This window comes from Anopheles stephensi, chromosome 3 (assembly GCF_013141755.1).
Source record: "Anopheles stephensi strain Indian chromosome 3, UCI_ANSTEP_V1.0, whole genome shotgun sequence".
In the NCBI taxonomy this organism is placed as follows: domain Eukaryota; kingdom Metazoa; phylum Arthropoda; class Insecta; order Diptera; family Culicidae; genus Anopheles; species Anopheles stephensi.
In genome coordinates, this window is record NC_050203.1 from 26,847,763 (window position 1) to 26,862,811 (window position 15,049).

The window sequence follows — 15,049 nt, forward strand, 5'->3', positions numbered from 1 at the left end:
TATTTACGACTTGGTTAGCGACATCAGTTATTTGTTTCAGCCTGTCGTTGAAACCTTGGTTGATTATTATTTGTTTGTTGCTTTCTGCTATCAGGGAGTTCATTGTGGAGTTAATGACATGTAGGTCGTCGGCGTCAGGAGTTCCGGCGATCCATTTCCAAACTTTACCTATCGTGTCCCATCGTTTTTGCCTTTTCACAAATGGTTTGATTTTCGCCAAAGTGTCCTGTAGCATGCTAGCTTTTATTCTAATTAAATTGTCGATAGGTTCAGTAAAAATTCCATTTGGACTATCTAGCAATGTTTTCTCTATTGTTTCGTTGATATCGGCTAAATCTATTGGATGAATTGTTCTAATGTACCCAATTTGTACTTTAGCTTTCCCTATCGGTATTATGGCTAATGGATCATTTGTTACATTATGTATCTTAATTTTACTCGATTCTATCGATGAAATAGCGATAAGGATTGTACCGAAATGATAAGAATAATGAATCAATTAGTCGGATTTCTTAAATTCACTTTATGAATTTTTCTGTTATGTGTATCGATTACATACGTAGGATAATTTTCTTTAATCTTTACCATATTGAAACGACTATCTCGTTTATTATTTGTTTTCCTCTTTTCGTACGCATATTGATTTGGTTCATAGTCTTTATATTTCTTATCTTTCATCTTTTCATTTTTCTCTTCGAATAGTTTTATAATTTTTTTATCAAGTTTTTCTCTTAATAACGCTCTGTCTCTAAACGACATTTCTTCCGATTGTTCTCCGATATATACGTTTTTGGGGGTCTCTTTCGTAAACGAATGAATGGTGTTGTTGTATTTGTATACAGCCTGTTGCACTAAATTTTTATCTGTGATTTCTGGGTTTAGTGCCTTGATACACCTGCCTATCTCACGAATTGTTGAATGGCATCTTTCGATTTGACCGTTTGTTTCTGAACGATTTACGGGAGTTTTAAAAATAGATATACCTAGATTTTTAATCATTTGCTCTATGACATTTGAAACAAATGTGCATTCGTTATCAATTACGATATGTTTTGGTAAATTCCAATCATATAAAAGTTCTTGCATTACTTCTTTTATATCTGCAATAGATTTTGATTTGATGAATCTTACTTTGAGATATTTGGAAAATTTATCTACTGATGAAAGGTACAGCAAGTTTGAGTTATACGCAAATATGTCAATGTGAACAATTTCACCTGGATATCTGGGGATTGGAGTCTTTATTGGTATAAATTGTTGTGGTTTCCTATCATACTTTTCCATTTTGCAAATTTCGCAATTTTTTACAAATGACTCTATTACTTTTCTCATCGTTGGGAAATAAAATCTTTTAATGCATTGTAATGAATTCTCTTTCGAATTTCTATGTGCAAAATTATGAATGTTTTTAATTTCGTCTAGTTGTTTTTCTTCATTTGTTAAATCTTCAACTTGTATTTGAGAAAATCTACATCGCGTTGTTTTCGGATTGAATAAATTTTTATACACTTCTTGAATAAGACCCATAGTTACTTCATCGGTTAGTATACCGTTAATAATGTTAGGATTGAGGAATCTTTTTAGTTTGTCTGTTAAATATTGGTTAGTAAATTCTGGTTCACAAAAAATATGCCTTTTAAATTTTGGAAACGGCGTCATCATTTCATAGGACGAATTGTTAGTTGTTTTAAATATTAGTTGGTTATGAAAAGCGTTAATGGGGGCTTCAGTAGACAGTATATATTCACTGCTATCATCATCAGCGGAATGTTGTGTTGGTGTTAGAGAATTAATTTGGATTCTTGATAGCGCATCCGCTACAACGTTAGTTTTTCCAGGTTTGTAGCGTAACTCATAATTATGTTCCTCGATGAACGCTTTCCATCGTTTTAGTTTCGCATTGTTATTTTTTGGCGACATTGCATATGTTAAAGGTTGGTGATCTGTTAGTATTGTTATTTTTGCACCATATATGTAATTGCGCAAGGAATGTAAAGCCCAAACTATAGCAAGCATTTCCTTCTCGTTGGTAGCATAGTTTTCTTCCGTTTTCGATAATGTTCTGGATATGAACGTTATTGGTTTTTCAATACCATTGATTTTTTGTGATAAAACACCTCCGATTGCTTTGTCGGACGCGTCTGTGGTTAATATAAAACCATGATCAAAATCGGGGTACGCTAAAACGTCTTCGGATGATAAAATTTCCTTGAGAGTTTTAAATGCGCGAGTGGCGTCTTCGTCAAATTTAATCGGAAAATTTTTTGATTGATTTTTTGTAATTTTACAGTGGCCTTGGCCATCCTCTCCTCTTAAGAGTTTTGTTAGAGGTTTTGCTAGAGCAGCATAATTTTTAACAAATCTTCTATAGTAGCCGGAGAGTCCTAGAAATGCTCTAAGCTCTCGGATAGTTTTAGGTTCGGGATATTTTTGTATGCTTTGAATTTTTTTCTCATTTGGTTTCAGACCATGTTCTGAGACAATGAATCCTAAGAATTCAACTTCAGTTCTTAAAAATTCTGATTTGTCTGGTTGTATTTTAAAATTGGCTTCGCGTAATGTGTTCAAAACAATTTCCAAATTTTTCAAATGTTCATCAAATGTCTTTCCAAAGACTATTATATCGTCGATGTAGACATGACAGATTTTTCCGATATGTTCCCTTAGAACATCATCCATGACCCTCTGAAATATAGAAGGTGCATTCTTTAGACCGAAAGGTAGTCGTAAAAATTCATATTTCCCATTGTTAATTGAAAAAGCGGTTTTTTCGATATCTTTTTCTGTCAAACGAATTTGATGAAAGCCTGATGCTAAATCAAGTGTGGTATAATACTTATTGTTTCCTAAATTCGAAAGAACTGTTGACGTGTCTGGAATAGGATATCTATCACTCTTAGTTTTTAGGTTTAGTTTCCTATAATCGATCACAAGTCGATACTTTTTTTCGTTAGATGCATCAGCCTTTTTGGGTACAATCCAAACAGGTGAGTTATATGGTGAGCGGGATGGTCGAATTATACCATTGTTTAGTAATTTTTTTATCTGTGTCTCCACTTCATGTTTGAGAGACAAGGGGTATGGGTATGACTTACAGTAAACTGGTTCGGTGTCATCCGTAGATATGGTTGCTTCAACCTTTGTTGTAAATGGTAATTTCTCGTCAGGTGGCTGAAATAAATCTTGAAACTTGTTAAGGAATGAATGTAATTTTCCTTTTTCTTGGTTGTTAAGATGTTGATCTCTTATTTCGATCCTGTTAATTTCCTGTAACGGGTATAGTAAGAGAGGTATTATTTTATCTTTTATAATAAAGTAATCTCTTTTGGCATCTATGAATGCTCCCATTTCTTTGATGGTATCGTAACCAATAATGGCATCGAAAGTTTTCAGTCCTTGTAGATGATAAAATTTTACATTTACATCGGAATAAGGGGCAAATATTTTAGCTTGTGAATATTTCGTGACAAGCAAGTCTCCTCCTACTGATGATACGATAAAGGGTTTCGTTACGTCATGTGAGATTTTCGCATGTTTTGGGTTTATGAAATTCTTATTGGATCCTGTGTCAATTAAAATTTTTATCTGTTGTCCTGCTTTACCATGATATATAAAATAGGGCAAAGCAGACTTCATTCTAAAAAATTTAGTTCTGCTGTACATGAAGTGTTGTTTGTTTTCTCCTGTTTCTCTACATTTCTCATGTATCGTTCATATGACGCCTGACTTTCAGTTTCGTCTTCATATGGATTTCCTTCTTGCGGAAATGTTTCTATGTTGAAAGCTCGTTGTCTTTTCATAGGCCTTACATTGGATGAATTGGGCCTATTCGCGTAATTAATTTGTTGTGACCTAATTGAATGGTCAACTTCCATCGGTTCTGGTCCGCGGAATTGGTTCGTATGTTGCATGAAATTGGGTCGGTTAAAATTTGATCGTTGAAATATTGGTCGTGTCTGATTTGGTTGATAAAAAGCTGGACGCTGGAAATTTCTTGCATGATTCTGGAATGGCTGGTTGATTCCAAAATGTGGTCTTGTGTTGTTTGTCATAAATGGTCTTTGGTGGTTTTGAAATACTCGTGGTGGTGGATGGGGAGTTGGGAGTGGTATTAGGTTCCTTGGTGCTGATGGGGGTGTGTTTACCTGTCTTGGTCTTGTTAGTAATTTTCTACATTCCAAATTCTGGAATGTTATGCAGTAGCTGTATGCTGCTGCTAGAGAAGTCGGTTCGTAGTTTCTTATGAATTTGTATACGTCTCCATCTAGACCTCTGATAAACGCATCTATTGCCTTTTTATTGTACGTCTCTATCATTGCTTTTGAGGCTTCTGGGTGGGCAAATCTGCTATCCGTTTTTATCTGATTCGCAATTAGCGAAAGCAGTCTATTTATTTCATCGTAGTACGTCTCTAAAGATCGACTCTTTTGGTGTGCGCTCATTAGTTGGAAATCGAGCGTCTCCAAGTCGCGTTTCTCTCCATAGTATGTGATAAGCGTTCTCCTTATGTTATTCCAGTTGATCCCTACGTTCGATGCGACTAACGCATCGTTAGCTTCTCCTCTAATCTTTCGTCGAACAAACTTGCATACCATATGGTATTTATTTTGCTGTTCTTCTGTATGACCAGGAGTAGTTTCGTATAACCTGATCAATCCATCAACGTCGCTGATCCAGCTGTTGAGTTCGCTTGGATCTCCACAAAAAACGGGAAGGTCTTTCACCAAACCTGGGATCTTCTCGAAAGTCTCCGGGTTTATGGCGCTGCCGTCCTTTTTTACGAAAAATAGTGGAGGATCTCTATAATCGTCCGTTATATTGTTCTCTTCTAATCGTGCCTCTAGGGCTGCGATTCTGTTGATCAATGCCTCCATTTCGTAATTACTCTCTTTTCCTTCGTTATCTTTCTCTTTTATTGAAACTGAGAATTGTCGTAGTGATTGGACTAATTCCTCCAGTTTGACTAATCTCCTAACTTTTTCACGAATTTCACTTCAAAATTTCGAATTACACTAATCGACACGTATACCGACACACGATTTTCACGGATTTTGTCACTCACTTTTATCGGATGTGAATATGTTTAATATTATTACTTACATTAACAGTTGCATTGTTCACCTCCACTTACGGGGCTGTTTCCTTCACCTCCTCTGACGGGGCTGGTTTTCTTCACCTCCTCTGACGGGGCTGGCTTTCTTCACCTCCTCTGACGGGGCTGATTTTCTTCACCTCCTCTGACGGGGCTGGTTTTGGAATCCTTTGGTGATGTCTTCCTTCTCGGTGCGGCGGCAGAATCCTTTTCCTCCGATAGACTGTTGCTGGCAACTATCGGCTACTCTGGTACCAACTCGCACGGCTGCCTAAAGTGTTCGATAACTTCTGCACTATGCACTTGTGACACTAGCACTAACGCAGTCACTAAAGTTCACTGCACATCAGTTTGTTTTCACTTTTCACAGGCGATCGGGATAGACTTCCGAATGTCTATGTCGGCGTAACTCAAGCACTAACGCGGTTACTGCACTTCACAACACTTGGGTTTTCCTCACCAAAGGTCCCTATTCGGGCGCCAGTTAAACTTTCTTATAACCGTTTGGTCATAAAAAAAATTTTTATTAAACCTAGAGATAATTTTACAACTCGACTTATCGTTTCGAACTCCTAATTACAACTGATTTATCATCGCCCAGCTTGTGCCCTACTGTCGGGAACCCACGATGGTTCCCACGGTTTGGCCACGTTGGCTCTCCACGTGCAGCGGTGTCCTTTTCTGGAGCTGTCTGCGCGTGGCCAGTGTCGCGTTGCTCGGCGTCTTCGTCGTCATCGCTTTGCTCGGTGCATTCTGCTGCGTTGCAGATTCTCGATGCTCGATGCCGTTCTGCGTTGTCGTCTTTTAGCCCATGCTGCGATGTCGTCTTCGATGCGAGATCAGCTTAACTCGGCTACGATGTCTTAACTAAACTTTAATCGTTCGGTAATCTGATATGGCGTGGAGAAGAACGCCATTTTTTCTTCTTCTTGGGCCTTGAGTCTAAGTGGGATCACTCGGCACAGCACCCGAGGGACTCACGGCAGTAACAATTTCGCGACCTCGGCAAGAACTCGTATCGTGCCGTTTGGTAGTTTGATGATAAAAGGGTGGTGGTACAAAAAAAAAGCGACCTCACATTATCACAATTCGGTGGTGGGTGCCAAATCCTCCAAGCGGGAAAGTACTTAAAGTCCAATGGGCGAATGGTGGCGGCATTTATATTTTAATCACAACCACCCGGGAGTCTCGCGATGACCCGACGATTGTGCAAGGCAAGAAAAGGATCATTTTAAATTTGTTTTTATGAATTGGACGTAATCTTTTCTTTTTATTGAACGAGGCAGCAGAAAGCACCCTTCAAAAGGGAAGAGACACTTCACACAGCTATTGCTTCTTTAGCAGACGGCTATAATAATCATTATGTTCTATTATGACGCCATACAATAAAACGCGTCTACGAGCTGGACGACGTCCTCGCTCAATGACACTCGTTTGACCCGCCTGTCTGGTGAATTTTCACGCCAAAAGAAGGAACGGCATTTTCTTTTGAAGAATGTTTTCTTCGCTTTTGTGTCCCGCTCGTTAGGATTAATTTTTCATAATTTGAGTGAATATCGTTGAAGTCGCAATAAATTGAACTAAAGCCGTTTTTTTCTACCTCTCAACTTGTTATGTAAATATCTACCGATTCTTTTTCCCCACAACAACATAAACATGACATCTTCACGCGGGCAGAAAAGAAATGGTTCCGCTGAACGGACTGATTTGAATCAGCTGCTTCAAAACCCCGGATTGATTTATATCTCCTGCCGTGCCCATTCCAATGCGATGCAAGGAAGGTCTGCCTTATAATAGATTAATGTGATTATGCCAATGCCAAATGCTATTTTCGATAACCCTCGAAATCATACCATCACCACCACGAATGCCACGCAAGAATATAATAAATACGCTAGTATTAGTGAAAGGATTCTCCCCCTGCACCGTTGGCAGCGAGCGAAATAAATTGTATGCTTACGGCTTTTGCTTACATTAGCTCTGTTTTGTTCCATTTCCTTTCCATTTATTGACTTCGTTTCTAAACCTGAGCCCGTTCGGCCCTGCCCGAGCAAAGCGACAGAACGGATGGTCGAATGTCTCGGAATCCCTGTGAGCTAATCAACCAGAGCCCATGGTACGTGAGTCAACCAAAATTGTTATTCGTCTTCGACTAAGCAAGTTTGATTGTGGAACCTGTGAACAGTAAATGGAGACGGCACCACCCAAAAGCAAACAAAATAAATCTTCCTTCTGTGCTTCGTCCAGCGGCGGCCGGGACCACACGGGGCAGACACAGACCAACAAAACGGACTTAATACTAATTTTACTGATTCACAACATTTTTCACGCGGAGGTTGGGAGGAAAAAAAGATAAGGTCGGGAAGGAGAGTGGGGTTTTTTCCTCCAATGTCCGTTCAGCACGTTTCATTTGTGTTCGCTCAGGGGCTTCGTTCACACGCATCATTATGTAGTTGGCGAAACGCAGCTGAGTTTAGCTGGTTGGTCACTCGTTCGAGCGCTATCGAGGGATTGATCGGACCGTCGGATGTAATAAATATCCTATTGGCAGATGGGTTTGTTAAATGTGCGCACCCATTTTTGTACGTTAAACGACATTAAATGAAAATGAGTCTTTTAATATCAATCGAGTAAAATTAATTTGATAATAATTTTACGCATACATTGCAAAAGTAAAGCGAAACAAAAGGCGCATTAAGGTAAACTATTCTCCACAACACGTAACAAGGCAGACTCGCGCTCCTTTGCTTTCGTTTTTCTTCCTCACGACGTGATCAAATCAATGATAAGCCACACACGAAATGAGAAAACTTTTCCGTAAATAAATACATTACAATCTTGCATCGATTTTCTCCCTCGCTTCATCTTCATGCAATCGAGACTCGAAAGCCAACAAAATATGAACAAAAAAATCAAATTAAAAGGTTTTCTTCTCGAACTTGAACTTTCTTTTTGCTTGGTTCCAAGGCGATCATTTCAGCGTGGTGGTGAATCGATTGTCTCGATTTATAGTTTATTTTGACTCTCTTCACACTTTGGAGATGGCACAAAGATAGAAATATCAGTGTGACATTTCGTGTCAGTTTATAGAAACGGCGAGGGAGGAGCAAAACTGAATGGAAATGCTTTTAAAGCTCCCTTCAACGTGATGCAATGTTTGATAGATGTTTTCCTGTCTGATAGCCGGTTCACTTGATGGACGTTTCTTCTCAGTTTCAGTGAAGTGATATAGTGCCACAGCCGGTTAGCAACAAGTGGGCTTTCTGTGTGTGTGTGCGTGTTTGTATGAAGCATAGTTGGTGGAAAGTTCGTTGAATCGCGACTGGAGTGGGAAAAAGGAAATGAAAAAAATCTCATATTTCATACACTCTTCCGCTCTCCATAGGTCAGAGGTGACGGAAGTGCGTATCTGTGTGTGGAATGTAACCTTCAAACTAAAAATTTATCAGACTTTTTTTTCGAGAGGAACTCCCTATTTATCAATACCTCGATATCGTTCCTTTAGTGGTTACAAACAAAAAATCATACCAGTAGCGAACCGCTTCTGCAGCGTTATGTACCACCATCAAAAACATAGAAAGTTGTTTGAAAGAGAGTCAATCTGAAGTGGTGGTGGCGTTGCGTTGTTGCTTTCGATCGGCGTTTTCGAGCACTGGAAGGCCTGGCTGGTCGGTAACCAACCATTCAGTCATTCTTTTAGTCGTTATCGAGCAAAAGTTTTTTCATCAATATCACTCTTTTTCCGGCCCTGTTGATAACAGAGAAACTTCTTGTTTGGTCCTTTTTCTTTTGGCTGTTACTTGAAATTTGACTATACTGGATTGTAATATATAAGGGCAAAAGTTTTTCCCTAGATTTGTTAGAACAGGATTCGATTCATCCATAGGCGGTTTATAAAGCGGAACGCCTTGCCAAGATACAATTTGACTCTCTCAGCATTTCTTTGATAATATTACAAAAAACTGGTCAATTATTTACTATCATATCTTTAATTTTGCCATCAATTAGAAAGTATATAAATTTCGAAGAAATAATTTTAATGAAAATCATTCACCTAAAAAAATAACAAAGCATAATAAATCAAATGAATAAATGTTACTGCACCACTGTCTAGGCGCCTAATAGCCACCGCGCTTTAAATCATGCACAGTTCAAGTGTGCGTAGACGTCGCTCGAGAGATTTATGCACCACATCCACACCGTTTTGAATAATGATTGAAATAAACTTTTTGTTATTTCCTTTCTCTTTTTTTGTGCCACTCCCGGATCCCAATTTCCAATATGCCGAAAAAACCTAGAAAAAACTTTACTCCCTCTGGACGTAAAATAACGACGTCAACAAGTTTGATGAAATGCAGAAATATTTTTTTTGTTGCTGTCGGATGGAACACAACGACTTGCAGCTGGTACACTTATTTATGCATGCGATCGCACCGTGGCGAGTAACAATACCGATCCCGGGTTGGATAGCGCTTGAGTGGGAAACGGTGTAGCACCTGGTGTGCCGTGGGTAGTACGGTGTCGGTAGGTGGGACACTTGAAACGTACTTGTTTAGTTATTAAAATGATAAATTTTGTACGCTGAAAAATGGAACCACTTCTTGCTGGGCCCCGGATGACTACGGTGAAAAATGGTTTAAAATACAAAGTAACTGTAGGAGTTCTGTAGCTGGAAAAAAGCTTTAAAATACATCATTTGATGATTGATACATTAATACTTCCATTCGAAAATCAATCAACTTTTGGAGTTTGTCGGCATGCAATGCTTTGGGGATTGAATCATACAAAGTGTTTATTATGTTTCGAATAAATCCTTGCATGATTCTACGAACATTGACAAGTGATGGGAAAGCGTGCTTAAAACATTGTTTTAATTCTCTAACTAAAAACATTTTTCTTATGGCCAATCCATTTCCACATGCTAGCTTCAAAATCATCACGCTACTTTATTAAGCTCAAACTACTGCTGCTCATGCTGTTTTAATGTATTCTCTAGTGGAATTATGATATGTGCATCAAACACACAAAACAGACAACCTTCGTGAGTCAGATAAGCTTCAAAATTCTTCAAAAAACACTAGTTTGCTCCCTGCTCCCTGCTGCTACTGCTCATCGATAGTGGTCGATGATGATGTGATGTTCAGGATCATATTTCTATATGCCATGAATATTAATGAATCAGTTCCGCCAATGAGTGTGGCGTTGCGCTGTGTGCCGTCTCGCATTACGATGACGTGAACGAACCAAAACCTGCTCGCCTACGGAAACACATGGAATAATCTTTGCATAGGCGTTTCGCATGCATTCCACACAACCGTACACGTCTAATGGAATCGCTTTCCATTGTTGTGGCGGTAGAGTATGGCTTCAGCTTATGAGCATAATGGAAGGAACGGTGGCAACAACGCCGACGATGATGAAGCTGATGCTGATGATGATGATGTATGCTTTTCTGTGGCAACTGCACACATTAAACAAACGGGCTCTTGTGGACGCAAATCAGCGGAAACTATCGACGAGATCTTTGATTCGCTGTCACTGCCCGAATGGACTCGATATTCGATTAATTAATGAGTTGGTGGATGATGTTGCCAATGATGCACTGGTGCAGGAGTCGGGTGGATAATGTGCTGACACGTAAAGCTTTGTATTAAATTATGCTTAAATAGGACATAAGCCTTTTTCAAGCATTCGAATGTTTGATTTGAAGCGGGATGCTCGAATCGATACTGTGCTAAGAATATTCCCGAACGTTTTATTTATACTCAAACAGGTAGCTCTATTTTAATAGAATATTCATTTCTTGTCCATCACTCATGGTCGTAACAGATGATTGATATCAACGCTACGAAGGATACGAAATGAGCATCGCACCACCACACACATTCTCTGTCTCGCTCGTTCACACTCATACACACTCACACACTGAACTGTGCAAATGAGGTCCTTCGATGCCCAGTTGGCGCAAATTCCCACTCATTATGGTGATGAATAAATTAAAGGACCTTTACGACGCGTTTGTAGGATGTTGTGGTGATGTTGTAGTGACACCACAGTATAATCAATACTGAGAGTTAGTAGCTATTTAAAGCCATATGAATGTTGATGTGGATTTTACACAGTGATAAAAAAAAACTTAAAGGCTTGTTACGAATACGATGTACAGTAAATTTTTAATTATAAGTGCTATTTAACGCAATAAATAAAGCTTTGTTTTACTTCGGTAACGTAAAAGACCAGGCGTCTCCATTGAAAAATGATCTTTATTCCAAGGGTTATTTTATGTCCCTTAGAAACTTATGTTGGAATTATGTAGAGGACTAAACATCAGTAAATATTTATGTTCGACGTAAGGAAAACATCTCCAATTGACCATGTATCAAAAAGTACCAGGCGTCTCCATCTCGCAATAATTATTTGTGGGATAATATAATGGAACATATTTAAAAGCAAAGGACGACGTTATTTCTAAATGTTTTGTCCTCAATTCAAAGTATAAGAAACTTATGAAAAACTTTAGTTAGTTCATATTATAACCCGCTTCATGTAATAATATTTAAAGTCGTTTCACGATGAACCAATACTGGTTTTAGTTAAACAAAAACCTTCTAATGCAAATATCTTTATGCAAAAGTATGCAAGCCTGAGTACTTTTCCATACAACCAGTTCCTCAGATAAAAAAAAAAACAATACCAGTTCCCCTTTACAAGCTTTCCGCGTCATGGTACAAAATGCCAATACAACGTACCGTCCTGAAACACCGTTTGTTCCATTAAAATATTTGCATTGTGTCTCCAATCAAAGCGCTCAACAATCACCACCACTACTACCAAACCAGAACAATGCTTCCGTATGCTTGCCAAAACGTCGGCTTACACGATAGCGAGAGAGTGCATAGAAGGGGTTTCTGCACGTAAAATCTACGCATGGCTAGGGAAATGTGATGAAAATCCCATTTCCCGTCCTGACAAAACCGGATTTGCCCGACGGAACTTCGAAATATATCCCGCATTGTTTCCCGTACTTCCGCCTTCTTTTGCTTTTCTTATTACAATATCATTGGTGAGCGAGGAGGGGAGCTTGAAGGACGAAAACGAGAAGGCGGGAATAATGTATATTTATGTGTCATTGAAAAATGACAAATATCGTTTAATCTTGGCTGTTTGATCTCAGCGAGTCGCGAACACAGCTGCTGACTGTGCCGAGCGGGCGTCAAAGTCAACGTCCTCGAACACAAACCGTTTTCCAATGCGATTTGCTTCCATTCTCATGCTCCCCCCCCCCCCCCCCGTTCCAGCCTCCTACGCCGTCAATCTCCTTACCCAAACAACATGCTTATTGGCATCGTGCTGGCGTTTACCACCCGGCCAAAACCGCGCCATGGACGCGCGAACGAACTGAAAAGATGAATCGTAAAAGTTCCTTCCCTTATTGCATCACTCTTCACAATCACATACAACCGGTCGGCGGGCCGTCGATTCACGGATGGAAAAATGGTGCTGGAAAATGGTTCGGTACTATTATTTGTCGGGTGGGACGCAAAGCACACACACACACCCCGAGACGGGAAGGGCAGAAAAGAGCAATGCTCCGGTGTCAGAAAAAAATGGGAAAAACTTGTCGAGAAGCCAAGACAAGAACGAAAAATGGCCCTGTACACACTTTGTGTGTGTGTTTATGCTTGTGTGTGACTTTTGTCTGGAGCAGCAATGGTTGCATGCTTGTCTTATTTCCTTCCGTGGGTTTTCAGTTTTCCTTTTTTGTCAAGCGAGGTCCCTCCCCGAGGTTCTTTTATTTTTTTCCCCTTCCCATAGGATGCGATACGCAAAGTGCCGGAATTCCATTTAGTATTTTTATGCGCTTCCTTTTCTTCTATTCTTGTTGCCCAGCGGTGGTGAAGAAGCCTCCTCGAATCTTCTAGGACGCTTTCAGGGCACATCCTGAATGTCTTGAAATAAAACAATGTTTGGCATGTATGAATGCGCATTCTTGATATGGAGCCATTTGTGATTTTGTTGGGGTGTAGTAGAAGCGTTTTCACGTAGTTTTTATATGAGTACGAGCCTAATTCCGTTGTAAAACTGATCACTTCTTTTTAATGATTAACAAGAAATGAGGCTTAAACCATCGTTATTTGTAGCATAGCAATTATTATCCTATTGTGATTTTATTTCACCCATAAACAACGACCATTTACAGGAAAGTGAACCATGCGATACGTACATCAAACAGAAACTCCACTTCCCGAGAAGCCGCAGTTTTTTCTTCCGACTCTGACTTATTTTTATCCACCAATTCTGATGCGTCGAATTTCACCGTACAAAAGCCGATAGGACCGATTCGTCCTATTTCTGACGGGATACGCCACGGTACACTGGCTACCTCACAACTTCACTGCACATCACCGTATTAAGTCGCATGCACACATACACACACGGTATGAAAAGCCTTCGAGCGGCAGGAACGTTCAACAGATTGTACACTCAACACACGCACACACAAATACACAACTCACATACACACACATTCATACACGCACACTGAAATCCTGTACCGGATGGAATAGACACAATTACACATTATATTACTCTGCACACCGAATACCTTTCTGCCGATTCCCATTCATGGGGCTCCACTCATTTATTTTCATTCCCGCAGCGATTGTTGTGGCGCTACAGATGTCCCAGCATGGGTAGGAAGGAAACAAAATGGGAATCTCGTAACAGTGGTAAGGAACGGAATCGGATCAAGCACATGAGCAGCATGATGATTTTGCTGACTGTTTAGATGTATTTCTTTCATTAGCTGCTCTTGATTTCGCATTAACGAGGTAATGCGTTCGGTGAAGAACAAATCGGTCTCTTGCGGCAGGAAGCTTACTAGTAAGGGTTTGGAATCACTATTTTCGCATTCAATGCTTAGAACAGAAATCAAAATTTAAATAGGGGAACATAACAATTTTGTAAAAAAACTTTTTTCATATAAAAAAAAATTTTTTTCAGTGTATGATCTCTAGATTTCAACGCAAAAACCTTATCTTCCCTTTAAAGCTAAACGTTGTGCATTCAACCATATCCAACCTGTCACAGATTGCGCACTACATCACTCACACACAAAAACAGCTCTTTAATCAACCAGTTTAAGCACCTGTAATCACAAGCACAGAAAAAACCTTTGCCAACGCTTGCTCTATTACTTGTTAAACTCAAGCACTACTCCTTGCCAGCGGAGTTGAGGTTTTTTTTACAAATTTCCACACTTTCACTTCAAAATTTCCAGCAGCTCCCGTTTGCCTTACATTCCCTTACAAAAACATTACACACCGTGCTCACAGTGGTTCCATTAAAGCACACGTCTTCGTAATGGACGCACCTTTTACCGTTTGCAGTGAACGTGATAAGGGTGGAAGGATGTTGTAATGTGGAGCAGGAGCACCAGCGATTACACCTTCATCTACTAGGCTTCAATAGCACCAGCACCACCAGCTACTACCACTACCCTCTACTCGACTCAGCCACAGTTTCGGTCAGCGTACAGCAAAATGGTTTGCCCCGCTGGGTGAACACAGTGAGTGAGAAAATTTCCAACCATCAATGGCCACGGTCAACACACTACTGGCCGTGCTCGGGTCGGGACGATTTTTATCAACCAACTTCCACCGATAACGCAACAGCACTTGAAAGAGAGTGCTGCTCTCTCTTGGGCACTGTTGGTGGTGTGTTGGTGTTAGTGAGATTAGATTGGTTGTTGGTTCGCTGGGGGTAAAGAGAGACTAGGGCTGAGCTTTGAGAGAGCTTTCGTACGCTTGGAAATTTCGGTTCGTTTTTTGGGGAAATAAGTGCGGATGAACAATGAGTGACCTTTGCTGAGTTCTTAGAAAATTGTGTGCATTAGGATTTTTTTAAATGTTCGTTCTAGAATTATAGGAAAAATATTCTAGATTTAAATTGAGTATT

At 39.7% G+C, this 15,049-nt stretch overlaps 1 protein-coding gene across 8 annotated transcripts in view; it reads right to left on the reverse strand.

The window, feature by feature from the left end:
- LOC118511492 (BAI1-associated protein 3) overlaps window positions 1-14,706 on the reverse strand; it is a 73,372-nt gene extending 58,666 nt beyond the window's left edge. For 4 of the 8 annotated variants that reach the window (XM_036054650.1, XM_036054649.1, XM_036054648.1 and 1 more), the window contains exons 1-2: window positions 14,466-14,706; window positions 13,317-13,641 (exon numbers count right to left, since the gene is read on the reverse strand). The gene's annotated coding sequence lies outside the window, so the exon portion shown is untranslated. Of the gene's footprint in view, window positions 1-13,316; window positions 13,642-14,416 lie in introns of all 8 variants that reach the window. The other 4 variants (XM_036054645.1, XM_036054646.1, XM_036054644.1 and 1 more) reach the window with 4 other exon arrangements.
- Window positions 14,707-15,049: the final 343 nt, after the last annotated feature.